The 17,117-nt window shown below is 41.8% G+C and overlaps 1 protein-coding gene across 1 annotated transcript in view; it reads right to left on the reverse strand.

Annotated features, from left to right (window-relative positions):
- Positions 1-17,117, reverse strand: part of Kiaa0825 (KIAA0825 ortholog) — a 442,157-nt gene that overhangs the window by 367,864 nt on the left and 57,176 nt on the right. The window lies entirely within an intron of this gene.

The following is a 17,117-nucleotide window of genomic DNA, read 5'->3' on the forward strand; positions in this document are numbered from 1 at the left end:
GTAGACTGCAACACATGGGTACAGGACACCACCTCCTACGTATAACCCCAGTAGCACAGACAATAAGAGCAACAATGAATAAATGGGACCTCCTGAAACTGAACAGCTTCTGTAAAGCAAAGGATACTGTCATTAAGAAAAAAGGCAGCCTACTGAATGGGAGAAGATCTTTACCAACACCACATCAGACAAAGGTCTGATCTCCAAAATATATAAAGAATTCAAGAAACTAGACATTAAAATTTTAATTAACCCAATTAAAAAATAGGGTACTGAACTGAACAGAGAATTCTCAACAGAAGAAGTTCAAATGGCCAAAAGACACTTAAGGTCATGCTCAACCTCCTTAGCGATCAGGGAAATGCAAATCAAAACAACTTTGAGATACCATCTTACATCTGTCAGAATGACTAAAATCAAAAACACCAATGATAGCTTATGTTGGAGAGAATGTGGAGTAAGGGGAACATTCATCCATTGCTGGTGGGAATGCAAACTTGTGCAACCACTTTGGAAATCAGTGTGGCGGTTTCTCAGGATACTGGGAGTCAACCTACCTCAGGATCCAGCAATTCCACTCTTAGGAATATACCCAAGAGAGACCCAATCATACTACAAAACCATTTGTTCAACTATGTTCATAGCAGCATTATTTGTAATAGCCAGAACCTGGAAACAACCTAGATGCCAACCAATGGAAGAATGGATAAAGAAAGTGTGGAATATATACACATTAAAGTTCTACTCAGTGGTAAAAAACAATGACATCTTGAATTTTGCATGCAAATGGATGGAAATAGAAAACACTTTACTGAGTGAGATAACCCAAACCCAAAAAGATGAATATGGTATGTACTCACTCATTAGTGGACTCTAGCCATAAACAAAGGACATTAAGCCTAGAGAACCCAAAGAAAAACATATAGATCCTCATGGAAATTCGAAGCAAACAAGATTGCAGGGCAAAAATTGGAAGCATGGGGGTGGGGGTAGGAGTGGGAGTGGGGTTGGAGGAAGGGGATAGGGGGAGAGGGAAGGAAAAAAGGAAAGACTGGAGAGAGCTTGAGGGAGTGGGAGGGTGGAAATGGAGGAAGGGCAGATAAAGTACCAGGGAAGAAGATATCTACATTAAGGGAGCCATTTTAGGGTTGGTAAGAGACTTGGCTCTAAAGGGGATCCCAGGTGTCCATGGGGATGTCCCCAGCTAGGTCCTTGGGCAGTAGAGGAAAGGGAGCATGAACTGTCCTTGCCCCCCTATCACACTGATGATTATCTCAAATATCACCATAGAATCTTCATCTGGCAACGGATGGAGATAGAGACAGAGACCCTCATCAGACCAACGGACTGAGCTCCCAAAAACCAGTTGAAAGGCAGAGAGAGGGAGAAGACAAGCAAGGAAGTCTGGACCGCAAGGGGTTGGTCCACCCACTGAGACAGTGTGCCTGTTCTAATGGGAGCTCACCAAATTCAGTTGGACTGGGACTGAATGAGCATGCGATTAAACTGGACACTCTGAATGTGGCTGACAATGGGGACTGACTGAGAAGCCATTGATAAAGGCACTGGGATTTGTCTCTACTGCATGTACTGGCTTTTTGGGACCCTAGTCTATTTGGATGCACAGCTCCCTAGGCCTGGATGTAGGGGGGAGGGCCTTGGACTTCCCACAGGGGAGGGTTCCCTGCCCTCTCTTAAACAGGGAGGGGGAGGGAGGAGGGTGAGTGGTGGAGTAAGAGGGGAATGGGAGGAGGGGAGTAAGTGTAAATTTTTGAGTGGAAAAATAAAAATAAATAAATAAAAATTAAAAAATTTAAAAAAAGAATATACTTGATAGAAAAATCATAAAATCCTAGGTGAAGCTCTTTTAGCCCTATAGACTTTGGTTCTGGGTGTTTGTTCAAGAGGCTATGTTAATCTAGTGGTGTGATTTTTATTTGCACATTTAATACAATAAAGTGATTTTTATTTTTTAGAAACATTAAATTGTGATAAGGTATACAAATCTCAGAATGAGTCATTTTGACTGTCTACTTACAGTGTCGGAACACCACAGTTCTAAAAATTAGCAGTACAGCTGTCTTTACACCATTAGGGAGAACAAACAAGTATTACGAAGAGGGAGGGAGCAGACGAAAACTGAATGAACTTTAGTGCTTGCTGATATTTGCTAGACAGGGGCATACCTACGACTTAAACTCACTTTACAACTGCTTCCCTGCCCCCTGAATGTACTTTCCGTCTCGGCCTTCTGTCTCGACAACACTGACCAGAGAAAGTTAGATCACCAGAAAGCAAAAGTCCCTGGAGACTAAGATATATAACTTACATGCTACCGCCCTCCACACAAACACAACACACACTTCCCATCACAGTCAAAAATCTTACACACATAAGCATTTCCTTAGGGTTAAGAACTGGATGTTGGATTGGGGCATCCAGGAGTTCCTGTGTAGGTGCCGAGAAGTTTCATCGGGCGGGTGAGTGTGTGCTATCCTGGGGCAGACGGTCCCGGTAGAGAGCACAAACGCCCCTCCCCCAGCTCCTGCTGCAAAGCTTTCTCTCCTACACACCCGCCCCCACCCCCACCCCCAAGCCTGCCTTGTCTGCAAGGTCCTTTACTGTGGAACAGTTTCCTGCCCTTTCACTGAGGCTACCAACCCAGAGTAGTGAGGGCCTGACTAGAGGGCAGGCCTCAAGGTCCCCGCCAGGGAAAGCGGGCCCCTGCTGCTGGGGCTGCAGTCTCTGCTGTGATCTCCTGGACCTGCTCTGCCTGCGCCCTACTTCCCTTTGTCCCTGGCTCATTGGGGCATCCAGGAGTTCCTGTGTAGGTGCCGAGAAGTTTCATCGGGACGGGTGAGTGTGTGCTATCCTGGGGCAGACGGTCCCGGTAGAGAGCACAAACGCCCCTCCCCCAGCTCCTGCTGCAAAGCTTTCTCTCCTACACACCCGCCCCCACCCCCACCCCCAAGCCTGCCTTGTCTGCAAGGTCCTTAGCTGTGGAACAGTTTCCTGCCCTTTCACTAAGGCTACCAGCCCAGACCAGTGAGTGCCTGACTAGAGGGCAGGCCTCAAGGTCCCCGCCAGGGGAAGCAGGCCCCTGCTGCTGGGGTTGCAGTCTCTGCTGTGATCTCCTGGACCTGCTCTCCCTGCCCCCTATTTCCCTTGGTCCCTGGCTCATTGGGGCCACCAGGAATCCCTGCATAGGTGCTGAGAAGTCCCATCTGGATGGGTGAGTGTGTGCTATCCTGGGGCGCACTGTCCCGGTAGAGAGCACAAACGCCCCCCCCCCCCAGCTCCTGCTGCAAGGCTTTCTTTCCTACACACCCGCCCCCCACCCCCACCCCCAAGCCTGCCTTGTCTGCAAGGTCCTTTACTGTGGAACAGTTTCCTGCCCTTTCACTGAGGCTACCAACCCAGAGTAGTGAGGGCCTGACTAGAGGGCAGGCCTCAAGGTCCCCGCCAGGGAAAGCGGGCCCCCGCTGCTGGGGCTGCAGTCTCTGCTGTGATCTCCTGGACCTGCTCTGCCTGCGCCCTACTTCCCTTTGTCCCTGGCTCATTGGGGCATCCAGGAGTTCCTGTGTAGGTGCCGAGAAGTTTCATCGGGACGGGTGAGTGTGTGCTATCCTGGTGCAGACGGTCCCGGTAGAGAGCACAAACACCCCTCCCCCAGCTCCTGCTGCAAGGCTTTCTCTCCTACACACCCGCCCCCACCCCCACCCCCAAGCCTGCCTTGTCTGCAAGGTCCTTAGCTGTGGAACAGTTTCCTGCCCTTTCACTAAGGCTACCAGCCCAGACCAGTGAGTGCCTGACTAGAGGGCAGGCCTCAAGGTCCCCGCCAGGGAAAGCGGGCCCCTGCTGCTGGGGCTGCAGTCTCTGCTGTGATCTCCTGGACCTGCTCTGCCTGCGCCCTACTTCCCTTAGTCCCTGGCTCATTGGGGCATCCAGGAGTTCCTGTGTAGGTGCCAGAAGTTTCATCGGGACGGGTGAGTGTGTACTATCCTGGGGCGGACGGTCCCGGTAGAGAGCACAAACGCCCCTACACTAAGGATACCCAACCAGAGCAGTGAGTGCCTGCCTAGCGGGCAGGCCTCAGCAACCCCCGAAAGGGAGCGCAGGCACCTCCAGCTTGTACTGCAGTGTCGCCTGTGTTCTACTTGACCCCGCCCGACCCCTTGCATTCGGCCTTCTTTACGCGGGTCATTGGAATACCACGCATCCATGTTTTGGTGTTGAGGAGTTCACCTGGAAGGGAACGGTTCCTGCCCCTACACTGAGGAGATACACCTAGAGAGTTAGTCACAGCAAAGACTGGTCCAAGACATCAGGCCTCTCCTGGCTCCATTTGAAGGAAAAGATGGGCAGGCGCCAATGCAAGAATTCCCCCAACAACTTGAAAGGCAACGTGACATCACCAGGATCCAGGAATCCCGAAATGAGAAGTGTACACCCTAATCCAGAAGAATTAGAAGAATTCGACTCAAAAGTGAATTTTATGAAAATAACAGAGGACCTTAAACAGGAGGTGAAAAACTGCCACAACCAATTAGAGATTACAAACAAAAAGGTAGAGGAAATGAATAAATCTCTCAAAGATACCCAAGAAAACCAAGAGAAACAAGAAAAAGTAATCAAACAGGTAAGGGAAACGGTTCAAGACTTGAAGAATGAAGTGGAAGTAATAAAGAAAACACAAACCGAGGGAAGGATGGAGATGGAAAATTTGAATAAACGAACAGGAACTACAGAGACAAGTACCACCAACAGATTACAAGAGATAGAAGAAAGAATCTCAGACACTGAAGATACCATAGAGAAAATAAACACTCTCATCAAAGAAAACAGCATAACCAACAAATTCTCATCACAAAACATTCAGGAAATCTGGGACACAATAAAAAGACCAAACCTAAGAATAATAGGGATAGAAGAAGGAGAAGATCTACAGCTCAATGGTCCAGAAAATATATTTAATAAAATTATAGAAGAAAACTTTCCCAACCTTAAGAAAGATATTCCTTTGAAGGTCCAAGAAGCATACAGAACACCAAATCGACTGGATCAAAAAAAAACATCTCCTCGTCATATAATAATCAAAACACAAAACATACAGAATAAAGAAAGAATATTAAGAGCTGCAAAGGAAAAAGGTCAAGTTACCTATAAAGGTAAACCTATCAGACTTACACCTGATTTCTCTATGGAAACCATGAAAGCCAGAAGGTCCTGGATAGATATACTGCAGAAACTACGAGACCATGGATGCAAGCCCAGACTTCTATACCCAGCCAAGCTTTCGTTCACTATAAATGGAGAAAACAAAATTTTCCAGGATAAAAACAAATTTAAACAATACGTAGCCACAAATCCAGCCCTTCAGAAAGTAATTGAAGGAAAATCACAAACCAAGGAGTCCAACAATGCCCACAATAACTCAGACATCTAATGACCCTTCACCAGCACAACTTGAAGAAGGGAAACACACAAACTCTACTACCAAAGGAAAGAAGGAAAGAAAGGAAAAATGACTGGAGTTAACAACCACTGGTCATTAATATCACTTAATATCAATGGACTCAACTCACCTATAAAGAGGCACAGGCTAAGAGATTGGATACGAAAACAGGATCCAACATTCTGCTGCTTACAAGAAACACACCTCAACCACAAAGACAGACATCTACTCAGAGTAAAGGGCTGGGAAAAGGTTTATCAAGCAAACGGACCTAAGAAACAAGCAGGTGTGGCCATACTAATTTCTAAGAAAGTTGACTTCAAACTAAAATCAATCAAAAGAGATGGAGATGGACATTTTTTACTCATAACAGGAACAATTCACCAGGATGAAGTCTCAATCCTGAATATCTATGCCCCTAATATAAAAGCACCCACTTATGTAAAAGAAACGTTACTAAAACTCAAGGCAGTCATCAAACCACACACACTAATAGTAGGAGATTTCAACACTCCTCTCTCACCAATGGACAGGTCAATCAGACAGAAACCTAACAGAGAAATAAGAGGATTAAGGGAGGTAATGAATCAAATGGACTTAACAGACATCTATAGAACATTCCACTCAAATAAGAAAGAATATACCTTCTTCTCTGCAGCTCATGGAACCTTCTCGAAAATAGACCACATACTCGGTAACAAAGCAAACTTACACAGTTACAAAAAAATATCGGTAACCACCTGTGTCTTATCAGATCACCATGGATTAAAGTTAGAATTCAACAACAATGCTATCCCCAGAAAGCCTATGAACTCATGGAAATTGGACAGTCAACTACTGAACCACACCTGGATCAAGGAAGAAATAAAGAAAGAAATTAAAGTCTTTCTTGAATTCAATGAAAACGAAGACTCATCATACTCAAACCTATGGGACACTATGAAAGCAGTGCTAAGAGGAAAGTTCATAGCATTAAGTGCCCACATAAAGAAAACGGAGAAAGCACACATTGGAGACCTAATAGCCCACCTTAAAGCTTTAGAAAGAAAAGAAGCAGACTCACCTAGGAGAAGTAGAAGACTGGAAATAATCAAATTGAGGGCTGAAATCAACAAAATAGAAACACAGAAAACAATCCAAAGAATCAATGAAACAAAAAGCTGGTTCTTGGAGAAAATCAATAAGATTGATAAACCCCTATCCAAACTAATCAAACGGCGGAGAGAGAATACGCAAATTAACAAAATCAGAAACGAAAAGGGAGACATAACCACAGACACAGACGAAATTCAGAGAATCATTAGATCTTACTACAAAAACCTGTATGCCACAAAATTGGAAAATGTAAAAGAAATGGACACTTTTTTAGATAAGTACCATATACCAAAGTTAAACCAGGACCAGGTGAACAATCTAAATAGACCCGTTAGTCGCGAAGAATTAGAAGTTGTTATAAAAAACCTTCCCACCAAAAAAAGCCCAGGTCCAGACGGCTTTAATGCAGAATTCTACCAGAACTTCCAAGAAGACCTAATACCTATACTCCTTAATGTATTTCACAATATTGAAACAGAGAAGTCATTGCCAAATTCCTTTTATGAAGCTGAAGTTACTCTGATACCAAAACCACACAAAGACACAACCAAGAAAGAGAACTACAGGCCAATCTCACTCATGAACATCGACGCAAAAATACTCAATAAAATACTGGCAAACCGAATCCAAGAACACATTAGAAAAATTATCCATTATGATCAAGTAGGCTTCATCCCAGAGATGCAGGGCTGGTTCAACATACGAAAATCTATCAATGTAATCCATCATATAAATAATCTGAAAGAAAAAAACCATATGATCATTTCATTAGATGCGGAAAAAGCATTTGACAAAATTCAACATCCCTTTATGATAAAGGTCTTAGAGAGATTAGGAATACAAGGGTCGTTCCTAAATATAATAAAAGCTATTTATAGCAAGCCGTCAGCTAACATCAAATTAAATGGAGAGAAACTCAAAGCTATTCCACTAAAATCAGGAACACGACAAGGTTGTCCACTCTCTCCATACCTCTTTAATATAGTGCTTGAAATTCTAGCAATAGCAATAAGACAACATAAGGGGATCAAAGGGATTCAAATCGGAAAGGAAGAAGTTAAACTTTCATTATTTGCAGACGATATGATAGTGTACATAAGCGACCCCAAAAACTCCAGCAAAGAACTCCTTCAGCTGATAAACACCTTTAGTAGCGTTGCAGGATACAAGATCAATTCCAAAAAATCAGTTGCCCTCCTATACACAAAGGATAAGGAAGCAGAGATGGAAATCAGAGAAGCATCACCCTTCACGATAGCCACAAATAGCATAAAATATCTTGGGGTAACCCTAACCAAGGAAGTAAAGGATCTATTTGACAAGAACTTTAAGTCAATGAAGAAAGAAATTGAGGAGGATACCAGAAAATGGAAGGATCTCCCTTGCTCTTGGATAGGGAGGATCAACATAGTAAAAATGGCAATTCTACCAAGGGCAATTTATAGATTCAATGCAATCCCCATTAAAATCCCATCAAAATTCTTCACAGATCTTGAGAGGACAATAATCAACTTTATATGGAGAAACAAAAAACCCAGGATAGCCAAAACAATCTTATATAATAAAGGATCGTCTGGAGGCATTACCATCCCTGACCTCAAACTCTATTACAGAGCCTCAGTATTGAAAACAGCTTGGTATTGGCATAAAAACAGAGAAGTCGATCAATGGAACCGAGTAGAAGACCCTGATTTTAACCCACAAACTTATGAACACCTAATTTTTGATAAAGGAGCTAAAAGTATTCAATGGAAAAAAGAGAGCATCTTCAACAAATGGTGCTGGCAGAACTGGTTGTCAACGTGTAGAAGAATGAAAATAGATCCATATCTATCACCATGCACAAAACTCAAGTCCAAATGGATTAAAGACCTCAATATTAGTCTGAACACACTGAACCTGATAGAAGAAAAAGTTGGAAGTACTCTACAACATATGGGTACAGGAGATCACTTCCTACGTTTATCCCCAGCAGCACAGACATTAAGGGCAACATTGAATAAATGGGACCTCCTGAAACTGAGTAGCTTCTGTAAAGCAAAGGACACTGTCACTAAGACAAAAAGGCAACCCACTGACTGGGAGAAGATCTTCACCAACCCTGCAACAGACAAAGGTCTGATCACCAAAATATATAAAGAACTCAAGAAACTAAACTTTAAAATGCTAATGAACCCAATAAAAAAATGGGGCACTGATCTGAACAGAGAATTCTCAACAGAAGAAATTCAAATGGCCAAAAGACACCTAAGGTCATGCTCAACCTCCTTAGCGATAAGGGAAATGCAAATTAAAACAACTTTGAGATACCATCTTACACCTGTCAGAATGGCTAAAATCAAAAACACCAATGATAGCCTTTGCTGGAGAGGTTGTGGAGAAAGAGGCACACTCATTCATTGCTGGTGGGAATGCAAACTTGTGCAACCACTTTGGAAATCAGTGTGGCGATTTCTCAGGAAATTAGGGATCAACCTACCCCAAGATCCAGTAATACCACTATTGGGAATATACCCAAGAGATGCCACATCAAATGACAAAAGTATCTGTTCAACTATGTTCATAGCAGCATTGTTTGTAATAGCCAAAACCTGGAAACAACCTAGATGCCCTTCAATGGAGGAATGGATGAAGAAAGTGTGGAATATATACATATTAGAGTACTACTCAGCAGTAAAAAACAATGACTTCTCGAATTTTGCGTGCAAATGGATGGAAATAGAAAACACTATCCTGAGTGAGGTATCCCAGACCCAAAAAGAGGAACATGGGATGTACTCACTCATAATCGGTTTCTAGCCATAAGTAAAAGACATTAAGCATATAATGTGCGATCCTATAGAAGTTAAATAAGAAAGTGAACCCAAAGAAAATCATATAGTCATCCGCATGGAGAGGGGGAAGTAGACAAGATTGCAGGGCAAAAAATGGGAACTTGCGGGTGAGGTGGCATGGGGCAAAGGGGAAATGGGATGAGAAATATGAGAAGGGGAGGATGGGAGGAGCTCGGGGGATTGGGATGGTTGGGATATAGGAAGGATGGATACGGGAGCAGCGAAGTATATATCCTATCTAAGGGAGCCATCTTAGGGTTGGCAAGAGACTTGACTCTAGAGGGGTTCGCAGGTGTCCAGGAATATGTCCCCAGCTGGTACCTTGGGCAACTAAGGAGAGGGAACCTGAAATGACCCTATCCTATACTGATGAATATCTTGCATATCACCTTAGAACCTTCATCTGGCGATGGATCAAGGTAGAGACAGAGTCTCAATTTGGAGCAACGGTCTGAGCTCTTAAGGTCCAAATGAGGAGCAGAAGGAGGGAGAACAAGAGCAAAAAATCAGGACCACGAGGGATGCACCCACCCACTGTGACAGTGGAACTGATTTATTAGGAGCCCACCAAGGCCAGCTGGTCTGGGACTGAATAAGCATGGGTTGATTCCGGACTCTCTGAGCATGGCGGTCAACGAAGACTGATGAGAAGCCAAGGACAATGGCACTAGGTTTCAATCCTAATACATGAACTGGCTTTGTGGGAGCTTAGCCTGTTTAGAAGCTCACCTTCCTGGACGTAGATAGAAGACCTTCGTCTTCCCGCAGGGCAGAGAATTTGGACTGCTCTTCAGTATCGAGAGGGAGGGGGAATGGTGTGGGGGGAGGAGAAGAGGAGTGGGGATAGGGGGAGGGGAGTGGGGGGAGGGGGCAATATTTGGGAGGAGGGGAGGGAAATGGGAAACGGGGAGCAGGTGGAAATTTTAATTAAAAAAGAATAAAAAATAAAAAAAAAAAAAAAAAAAAAAAAAAAAAAAAAAAAGAACTGGATGTTGGATAAAACTGTTTCTTACGAAGCTTTGAAACATCCTAGGAGGAAATTTCACTTCTGAATGTAGTAGTATTGCAACATTTTTCACCCACAAAACACTGTCTGGAATTGCGCACACTGTAATTTCTGGGTGGTAGAACAACAAAAATAAATCAAAGAAAGCAAAAACTGTTCGCCAGGGCAGTGGTGGCACACGACTTTAATCCCAGCACTCCGGAGTTAGAGGCAGGTGAATCTCTGAGTTGGAGGCCAGCCTGATCTACAGAGTGAGTTCCATGACAGCCAGGGAAACCCTGTCCCAAAAAAAAAAGTCCAAGTCTTATATAAGAATAATGTTAACTAATGGTATCAAAATGAATTTCAAAACTGGCAAGAAATTATCTCAACTATTTCAATATATTAGTTACTTTTAGCTAAAATCTTGGATTGAATCTCAAACAATTGTCTATTTGTATCTCTTGGAATAAAATGAGATTCGCCATCCAGATACCTTATACATAGTAAGTTAAAAAAAATAAAAGTAATATTTTCCTTGTAGAGCAAAACTGAACTTTCTTTCTAGATTGTTTCCCAGTATGAGCACCAATGGCGTGACTTGCCACATCACTACCGTCACAGTTCCAAACTGGACACTGCTCAAATCTGTACACATATCAAGTGCATATCAAGTAGTTAAAATAAAAACTATCTTTACATTTTAAAAGTTTTCTGTCTTACAAACCAATTAATTCAATAAAGGACAGTAGTATCAGGTTTGTCATAATACATTTGAATATTATACAAAGTAATTGACATGTTAAGATCTTGGGTTCTGTGTAGAGGAAACAGGAGTAACACTCAACATTTCAGGGACGCATTAAGAATGGAACGTTCTAGCAGTGCAGAAAGGGTTAAGGTTGCACATGTAGGATAAAAACACACACAGAAAGTGTTACTCTATGAGTGACTTTACATATTTGTAGGTAGGTATTAAGGAAAATGAAGATGACCAAAGAGAAAACATCAATAAATATAATTTTGCATTTGTATTCTGGAAATCTCATACTTCATTAAGTAATTTCTGTAAAATATACTCTAAGTTATTTTTGTTTTATCAAAACTCATGCTGGCACACACCATTAATCCCAACACCTGGGAGGTGAAGATCCCTGTGAGTTTGAGGACAGCCTGGTCTACAGAGCAAGTTGCAGGACAGACAGGGCTTGCAAGACAGAAAAACTTGTCTTGAAAATAAAACAACAAAAAACAAAACTGCAGAATTAGAACAGCTAATGACTTGTAACATACAAAACCCTACTGTACATCTCATGAAGTTCTCATTTGATCCAGTCTTCTCTAAAGAGGACAAATACAGACAAGTAGATTTAAGTCTAGGTTGATCATTTGACTGTCGACTGGTTCCTTGGTCAACACCTACTGTGAAGAGATGTACAGAAGGGAAGATGTTGGTGGCTGAATGCCCCTAAAGAGGAAGACAATCCTCTTTTGTTTTGCTGATGGGATGGCCCAGAGAGGTTTAAAAACCCTTCTACTAAAAAGCCCTCAAGACTAAACATGAAACAAACATGGTTATGAAATAAAAGGGAAGACAAAAAAGTAAATTACGAGGAATATTTGAAGACAAAAGTTAAATGAAGAAACTCTGCTTTGAGTTTTGCTTATTGTCCACTACTTTTCCACCCTCCCTCCTATCACAAATACAAAGGCATGAGAATGGCAGTTTGCATGTTGCAAATCCTAGGTTTTGCTTAAGGGAAACCAGATCTCCCAGAGAGAGATATTGCAGAAGTCTTTTGCATCTTCTATGTGGCACTCAAAGCTATATACTTAGCCAGTTAATCTATCTGTGTCCATAAAGAGAACAAATTTGGTTATTCTTGGTGTTAAACTGTAGGTGTATAATCCTGTTGTAGAATCAGAAAGAGTTTAGACTTCTAAGGATCTTTATATATTATTTAATGCAAGTCTTCCAAACATTGCAAGGTTAATGACTTAGTGGAGGTTATAAAGCAAGGGGCTGCATCAGTCTGTCAAAGTCAGAAAAACTGACTTACAATCAAATTGTACTGTTTACCTTCTTAATAAAAAGTAATTGCAAACAAGGTACATATACCAGTATTTCCCCTCAAAATAGTACTACGACATAAAAAACTGGGGGACAAGTGCTCATTAACAATATAATTTATTAGTACAACAACCAAATACAAATAAAAACCCTAAGAGGCAACTATTTTTTGAAAAGAACTTATGAGTTAATAGGCATTGCTCATGGTTGTTTCTACCTCGCTGATCATTTTGAGGTATTTAAAGTTGTACCTGTAGTTGTGTGAAATTAGGAACTCATAAGGCTAACTGGCTGGGGAGCCATCACTTACTCCTGAGGAGCGCAGGGGCTTCAGCTAACTGTTCTCCCAGCCTGGAGCTTATGCGCTCACAGAGATAAACTTCACCCTTTCTTGGTCACAGACACTGGAGACATAGGATAGCTAAGGGTGGGTTTTAATTGGCTTATTTCCCAAATGTGCCCTGCCTAAAACTATATCATCACTTTGCCATCAAGAAGAGCCTTCTCCACCCTGTAGGTTTGTTTTGTTTGCCTCTTAGTTTTGTAAAACTGTGGAGGGAACCTATGGCTCTGCTCCTGACAGACAAGCACTCCACCACTCGGGTTTTTATTGACTGATAGGCAGGACTAAGTTTTCCAGCCTGTCCTTGCATCCCAGACCAGATCTGCACTATTGCTTGTTTGTTTTTCGACTCTGCAATGTACCTCAGACTGGCCTTAGAATCCTGGGTCTTAGAAATCTAGGCATAAGCCACTAATGTGTCTTTCTGGGGTGACGTTAAGGTGGGAATTTACTCTGGAGGCTGCAACATGCCTTCAATTGTACTGGTCATCTGGGCACAGTGGTTTGCAGCCAGCCTTTAAGCCTCTTAGATTACACTCATTCTAGCTGCAGGTTTGAAACTCTACAGATACTCGGGGGAATGTAGAAGACCCCTGAGCCTTTCCTTTTCAAGTTAAAAAGGACCTTAAGAGTAACTCAAGTAAAACACAAAGAGAGTTATAAAATTTACTCTAGACTTCTAATCTCCTAATTGCACATTTCATTGTTAAAATATAGAATATTAATTTACCTGAAATTTACTACTCAAAAACAACTCTCTTCCCCAAATATTTAGATTAGTACTTTTAAATACACAATGAGTAATATAATTTTAAAATTAAAATTAAATCTAGCTTCCTTAGTAATTCTAAACTTAGACATAGAGATGATTCTCCTGCAAAAGAGAAGGAACCACTCAAGCACAGAAGAGCCAGGCACCCTGCACAGCTGCTACAGGGGCTCAAGTCTGTACCAGGGAGGCTGAGGCAGCTAAATTGTGGACACGCAGGAAATTGAGTGCTGCGATTTAATAATAGTGATAATAATAACAAAAGTAAAAGATTATGTGCTAAAAAATTTTTTCTAGAAAAGATCACTAACTTAAAAAAATTCTAAAACTTTTCTATTAACATTATTTCCTTTCAGTAACAAAGGTATCTATAGATACTCCAAGGAAATGTTCAAATCTGTGTGAATATAAAAGAAAATTTTACCAAACACCAAGATGATGAATTTAACTCCAGAGATAAGCTTATGTACAAGGGAAAATATGCCTGTCTTGTACCTTATCACAAGAAAGTGGACAGAGAGATTGTTGTGTGCATATTCATGCATACACATATACACACATATATACATACATGTCATATACATGTGCATGAGTACATAAGTGTGATATATGTGTGTGTGTGTGTGTGTGTGTGTGTGTGTACCTAAAGTGCTTACACTGAAATGTCACTCTGGGCTGCCTCTATGAACACTACCACCAGAAAGGCCAGCTGACAGCACACAGCATAGCACAGCAGAGATCACGCCTGACCAGTTTCTGAGGGAAAACGCAAATCGTAAGTTAGCTAGCAATCACTACCAATAAAAAAGAAAAGCAAGAACACTTACTGAGTAGTATAGAGAGCCAGAAACGCGATAATGGAAACAAAATGTTAATGTGTTCGGCAAATAATTCTTTTTGCTATGTGAATTACAGTGTTCCATACTGGTTTTGACAGATGGGCTTGTGGCAGGTCAGGATAATACACCAAGGCCTAAAGAAAAAGTAAAGAAAGAAGAAAAAAGAAGGAGCGAGGGACAGAGGGAATCATTGTAAAACCAGGGAAGCTCCTTTCTGTGACTTAGTAGCTGTGTAGCTATGAGAATATTACTTCTCCTGGTCTCAGCTTCCCCTCACATAAAATATGAAAAACTGTTCAAAAGTATACATCATGGCAAAGAGTAATCACTTTATTTAATTCTCAAGTAATAGAGATGATTCATAGACTAAATGTGAAAAAACTCAGTAGTACAAAACTGTCTTAGCTCATAAAGGACCTAGAGGTATTTATGTGGACAAGACTATAGCAAACAAACAAATCTTAAACTACATTAATAGACTGCAAAAGAGGAACCAAAACAAAAGAATTTCAGAATGGAGTTGTGTTCTTTTCAATAAGAAATACAGCCCCAGTGTGAAGAAGAGTCAGTGACTGCACTGACAACGAGAAGAATTAGACAATTCAAATACATGATCTAGGATGGAGTGTAGTCACAGTGAGGGATGCAGGATGGAGTGTGGTCACAGTGAGGGATGCAGGATGGAGTGTAGTCTCAGTGAGGGATGCAGGATAGTGTGGTCACAGTGAGGGATACAGGATGGAGTGTGGCCACAGTGAGGGATGCAGGATGGAGTGTGGTCTCAGTGAGGGATGCAGGATAGTGTGGTCACAGTGAGGGATGCAGGATGGAGTGTGGTCACAGTGAGGGATGCAGGATGGAGTGTGGTCAAAGTGAGGGATGCAGGATAGTGTGGTCACAGTGAGGGATACAGGATGGAGTGTGGCCACAGTGAGGGATGCAGGATGGAGTGTGGTCTCAGTGAGGGATGCAGGATGGAGTGTGGTCACAGTGAGGGATGCAGGATGGAGTGTAGTCACACTGAGGGATACAGGATGGTGTGTGAGGGACGTGGGATGGAGTGTGGTCACAGTGAGGGATGCAGGATGGAGTGTGGTCACAGTGAGGATGGAGTGTGGTCACAGTGAGGGATGCAGGATGGAGTGTGGTCACAGTGAGGATGGAGTGTGGTCACAGTGAGGGATGCAGGATGGAGTGTGGTCACAGTGAGGGATGCAGGATGGAGTGTGGCCACAGTGAGGGATGCAGGATGGAGTGTGGTCTCAGTGAGGGATGCAGGATGGAGTGTGGTCACAGTGAGGGATGCAGGATGGAGTGTGGTCACAGTGAGGAATGCAGGATGGAGTGTAGTGGAGGCTATTACTTAAAATCTCTACTCAGTTTTCCCTTTGTTCAGTGAAGATACTGAACACCACGGCAGGAGGTTAGAATTAGGTAAGATGATACAAGTCCCTATTTCAACCAATAAATTTTTACGTAAGCAATGCTCTTTCTATAGTCTAGTGTATAACAGCAAAATATCAGTGATCATAGAGAAATCTAATTATATTAAATATAATACTTTCCCATTTAGTCAATCCAGATTTTATTCCAAAAGGAATACAAATTACTGTTGCTTCTTGAAGTGGTAATTTGGTAATAAACAAAATTTTGTCATTGGGTCAAAACAATTGTGTTCTGGAAAGAAACAAGAGCATGGCTGGTCTGTTAAGCTATTGCTTCTTATATGTAGTAAGGATTCATTTGGTTTCCTTACTAATTTAGTGTCTGCCTCATAATCTTAAACATGGTTGCTACTAAATGAATCATTTGACAGACAGTCAATAAGGCTGAACTAAATTAATTTCAGGTAAGAAAGCTTGAAATTTCTACTCCTGATGACAGAACAGTTCATTCTATACTTTGAGGCACAGTACAATAGTATAGCAGCTGAAAACAGGTGTTATACAAAACAAACAAAACACACACACACACACACATATATAGGAGTCTTTGGTGTGAATAGGAATCCTGACTGGGCACAATCCAGAGTAGTTAATATAAGTATTTATTTTTGTATGTAAAATATTCTCAGCACAGTGCCTAAAATATAGAAAGAACCTATTTAAAAGTAACAACTATGAGAATACAGGTAACAGTGTTTGAGACGGATCAAGGCAATTAGGTTTGTGGGAACTACTTCCAACCCCAGCGTTAAAGTGGAGTTAGATACTTTGCCTCTGTAGCAGCCCAAGACTCATTTTCAACTGAATTATCCTATCTTCCACTAGAAACTGTACTTAGCCCAGACAAAACTTTTGTACACAAAAAACTTTATAAGCAAACAGGATTATATATGTGCGTGTGTGTGTGTGTGTATACACACAATATTTTTAAAAAGCATGCACAGGCATAAAATGTATTTCAAAATTATGTGTTAACAATTAGATGAAAGTATATTTGCTTGGTATAGACCCACCACGATATTGTTGTTGAGTTGGAGGCCCGCAATGTCACCTTTGTCCCAATGGTAACCAACACACCTGCTACACAGTAAGAGTTAGCATCCGAAGTGAAGACTGGAACTTCGGGAGGATGTTGGCTTCCTTGAAAATGTATCTATCACATTAATTTGAGTAAAATATACAGTGACATGGAAAATGTCAACTGGCAAATAATTAACCAGTGGATAATTTTCAAATACTTAAATAATATAGTTCAGGAACTCGTTTAGAAATAAAAATTTC

Source organism: Chionomys nivalis, chromosome 15 (assembly GCF_950005125.1).
Source record: "Chionomys nivalis chromosome 15, mChiNiv1.1, whole genome shotgun sequence".
Lineage (NCBI taxonomy): Eukaryota > Metazoa > Chordata > Mammalia > Rodentia > Cricetidae > Chionomys > Chionomys nivalis.